The following is a 4,992-nucleotide window of genomic DNA, read 5'->3' as shown; positions in this document are numbered from 1 at the left end:
AGTCAGTAAGAAAATCCATTTTGTATCATTTAAAGCAGTAACAGACAGGAAGACAAATATTTTTGCAGCAGTTTAATATTACATTGTTGGGTACTATAGCAGACTTGTGGTAAATACTGAAAATAATAGGATCCTCGTGGATTCGGTGAATAAGCAAAACAAAAATCAGACAATCTCTCTTCAGAGTTTTACAGTGAAATGTCTTTGCAGTTAAGTGTCTTGAATATTTTTTTTATAACCTGCTTTAGTTTGACTATGCTAATTAAAAACTTGGATCAGGGCATTCCTTGACATTTACTTGTCATTTATTCTGTGATGTTAAGAAAACTGTTGAACATAAGAGGTGTGTGTGAGGCAAAGGACTAGAGGGTAGAAATTGAGCTACTGCTGATACCTCCTTGACACTCACTGTATCTCAGACCTAAGAAAGGCAAATTAGTTCAGCATTTTTAAAGTAGACGGGATTTAGATTTATATCTTCCTGAAAGGCTTATCAGAAGAAATGTGTACAAATCCCATGACTTTCTTTTCTCACAGTCCTCTATGGAAATGTGAATCTAAAATTCCTTTGAGAGAGATGATTGACCTAAAAATTATTTAAAATGCTAAAAGAATCCATTGCTTGCCTTCTTATTTTTTATGAATAAAATAATTCTAGTGACATTGAATCCCAGTGCAAATGAGACTTTAACATACAGGATTTGTTGACATACAGAATATTGATTTGACTTCTCAGGGAATTACTTCCTTTTTGAAAATTAGACTAATCTGATTTGCCTTTTTATCAAGATTTAGGTGTTGGGTGTTTTGTTGATAACTCAAGTCCTTCCATGATGGAAGGACTTCCTTCTATATAGCTCCTATATTGGCACTGCGTAATGTTACTTCTAGAGATCTTATGAGTCTTTAATCCCAAAGCTACTTAAACCTAAGCTTATTTCTTTATCTCTGGATGAATAAGTCCGTAACTGTAAACATATGTCTTTGCATTCCTGAATTTTGCATGTTTCACTGTCCACTGATTATATTCTTTAAAGGTTATTTTTTATCATTTATTATTAAAATGAAGTAAATCTAAAGGTAAAACTATTACACATGCATCTAAGAAGTCACAGAGGGACTTGAAAATAAGAACTCTAACCTGGTTTTGGAGGAAAAAACTTCAGCAAACTCTTTCAATGAGCATCTTAAGCATTTCTTAATGTGACATTAAGCATTTTTTTGTGACATTAATTTGGGGTTTTAAACCTGGAGGTGGCAGTTTTGGAAACATCAGCATTAGATGCTTACTTGCAGGGATGTAGATGTCTTTCAAACCCTTTCAGTGAAAAAGTTCTTCCTAATATCTAGTCTAAACCTCTCCTGGTGCAGATTTAGGCCATTTCCTCTTGTTCTATCACCAGTTACTTGTGAGAAGAGACCAGTGCCTCCCTCTTTACAACATCCTTTCAGATAGTTGTAAAGGGCGATGAGGTCTCCCCTCAGCTGCCTGGATATTCTTCTTCAGTCTCAGAGAAAATAAGTGAGTAAACAAAGAATAATCATAACTGACTAGCTTATAACATAATAAAAGAAGAGACGTAGAAAATCTTTGAAGCTATGTTTTACGTCTTGCTTAGATTCTAATTTTTGTAAGTAATCTTGTGAAGCAAATCTTTTTATCAAGGAAGAATTTTTAAAATAAGATTGGTCTTAAGTATCATGTAAGATTTTTATGTCCAATGAACAGTTTTAGAATCAATATGAAGAAACGTATGCATGTGTATGTAAGACAATCTATAATATAGGCACTTAAAATATAATTATTAAATTATAATTAGTAATTATATATGTGAGTATATATGTATAAAAATATTTGTTAGTTAATTTAACTAATATAACTTAGCTTGTCTCATGCTAAGTTTTTGACAGCAGACAGAAAATTGGAAATTACTGCATTAGTGCTCCTTAAGCAGTTATTGCAGGACTGCTGAGTCAAAGTGACTGAGCATGTTTATTTTCTTATTTCATTGCATGGTATCAAGTAAAATGTTAATTTAAATTATCCCTCGAGCTAAGGCAAGCATTTATTTTTTTGGGAGATTCAGTTAGCATTTTCCTCATTTTACCCGTGGTTTCTAGGACAGCTGTGCCTTGTGTTTTCCCTGTGCAAGTGACCTACTGAATGGAGGGTTCCATACAAGTCAGTGACTGCAGTCGTTCATTGTGCTGCTCCATATGGCATGTTGGCAGCTCAGAGCTTTGCTGTCATATGGTGGCTGTGCCTGGCTGCCTTTTAATTTTATTGTTTTTTAGTATTCAGGGTGCAGTGTCATGAGTGAAGTGGATGTAAAAATGCACTGAAAATTTGGCCATGTCCTCTCTGCTATGTTCCTGTCTGTTTCTTCTGAGAATAACAGTGCTCATCTTTCAGTGGGATCAATTTTCTGACTCAGCTGAAGAGAATTCACTGCTATGCCTTGAAAGTGTTTAATTTCATTTCCTTATCACAACTTGTTTCCTGTACTCAATTCTGTTGTCAATTATTATTTCATTTCAAATTCCATTAAAATGGTGATTATAAAAGAGGATAGGTTTTTTAAATTCAAGAATCAATTTCATAACCCCCAGATGCAATTACCTCCTGATGATCAAGAAACCTTGATGATTAGAAATGGCACTTGACAAGTATGTACTTATTTTCTCTTATGCAGGAGCCAAAGACAGGAAGTCAAACAGGTACTTTATAACACATAAGTAGATGCTCTTAAACATTTCAACATGAGAACTATTTTTATCCCCAAACAAAGAAGCATTTTTCTTGATGTTGTTCACTGCTTAGGATTAAATTTTGCATCCCTTATTTATTAGAATTTGCTTTGTATACGACAGAAACAGAATAAAACTTGATTATGTTTTTCTTTAAAGAAGCCCTTCTTCCCTCACTCCTCTGGTATGGAAATAATTTTATGAAACCATAGTGTATGATATTCAAACACACAAGAGCACACCAGAGAGAGGTCTCTAACCACATCCTATCCAAAAGAATTAACAGAATTTGTATACAGGTTTCCTGAACAGGGCCTAAGAAAGTTGAAAATGTCTTGAAGAGATCAGATACTTGTCCTGTTTTGAATATAATAAAAAGTAAACCAACCCATGAAACATACCTGTAACTAATCTCTATTTGGTAGTACCCTCCTCAATTCTTATTTGTATAGGGTTATAAATACCACTACCCTACAAATGATTTGTATGCCAAACTCTTATGTCTTGTACAGAAAACAAGAACATGGAAATGGCCTTTGGAGAACACAAGAGAGCTATAGTCAGCCAGAAAATAATCATCAGTTGACACTAAAGTTTTAAACTTTTTATTTATATTCACAAATTGTCCAAGTATATAATGGGATCTAGCTTTAAGGTTTAATCCTGAGCAATTTTTGTGTGTCTAAACAGAAAGCAACGTGGTATGTTAGAGGATAATGATAGACAAATGTCTTAAATAGCCTTTAAATATAGTGTCTGCAGGTCACCCTCTGTCAAGGGTGAAAATTTGGAAGCATCATCATCATGATTATTATGAATAAATGTCGGACTACACATGAGCTGAAAAATCATGCATAGAAAATTGGTCACATGATTTATCATTTTTAAAAGTGCCCTCTTGTTTATGTTCACCTTGTCTCTGTTAGTTGCTGAGTTGACTGTGGGGCCAGTGATGGAGAAGGTCCAGGCCCTAAGGCAGATGTGTGACAAAGATCCCTGCTTCCATTGCAGATTCCCTGGGAGTATACAGCATTGATTAGTTGGAAAATTAAGGGGCTTAAATGAAGGGGAACGTTAAGGGGCTTTTTGTAAGTTTTATGAAATATTCTGCCTATTAGTTTGACATGCTTTGTGTGTTCCTGGATTTGTGCAAGGTTTTCCCTATGTGTGGCTGTTTCCCTCTCTCTAGCCTGCGCTGGCACTCAGTTATGTGGAAAGCACAGTGCTTCCACACTGCAAAAGACAGCAGCAGCAGTTTGTGGCTGAAGGTCAGGTTTGGTGATAGAGAACAATGTGAAGTTGTCTTTAGCTCTATTCTGAAAATTATTAAAATGTTAGTTGTTTTCATCCTGAAGGATTCAAGAGGAAGATCTCCGATAAGGAAAGCTATTAAACTGTAAGAGGAAAAAACAGGCAATTAGAAGTTTATTATTCAGTAAGTTTGAGGATTATTTGATTCCTGAGGAGCAACAGGGATGCGTTGTTTTCCACCAAGTGATGACTTCTCTAGGAGTGGAGAGCATATTAATGTCTAGATACTGCTTGTTACACCTAAGCATCTCTTCTGTGTATTCATAAGTAAATAATTGCTGTGCACTTCTGAACTTTGTATATCCTGCTTTGTGCAGTCTCTTGGCACCTGGTAGAGTTGCTGAACAAAATGAGGGTTACACTTTCTCTCAAAGAGAGAAGGTTACAGTGCTTACAGCTGAAGCAGGCTCTGTAAAAGTACAGGTAAGCTTGAAAACACCTGTAGACAAGATTTTGGTATAAATAAATAAAACCACAGACCTAGCTAAAGAAAATGCAAAACCATAAAACAAACAAAAAACCGTGGGCCCTCTTCTAGGCTTCAATTTGACCCTTAGCTTCTCAGGGTCAATGCCCCTTTATGCAGGCTATTTTCTTCTGTTAGTTGTCTTTTTCAGCTTCAGTAGTGCCCCAGCCTGACTCACACAAGTGTAGGAAACCTTTCACTGGCCTAGCATGGAGCAAGGAGTAAAGCAGGAAAGCATTAATGCATGTAGAGTTACAGCTGGAGAAGCAGCAAAGAGCTGTGAGAGTCAGGTGTAGAGTAATGAAAACAGACCACATTTTTTACCTTGACTTGTGGCTCTCTGGAGTGACAGCTTGGGGGATTTCTGAACACAGAAACTACATCTTTGATTGTAGATAAGGCCTTCTGGGAAATAAGAGTGCAAGTGTTATTCTTCCTCCGTATGGAAGAAATATTATATTGTTGTT

Source organism: Chaetura pelagica, unplaced genomic scaffold, assembly GCF_000747805.2.
Source record: "Chaetura pelagica isolate M959 unplaced genomic scaffold, ChaPel_1.0 scaffold142, whole genome shotgun sequence".
In the NCBI taxonomy this organism is placed as follows: Eukaryota; Metazoa; Chordata; class Aves; order Apodiformes; family Apodidae; genus Chaetura; species Chaetura pelagica.
Note: the sequence above shows the minus strand (reverse complement) of the source record.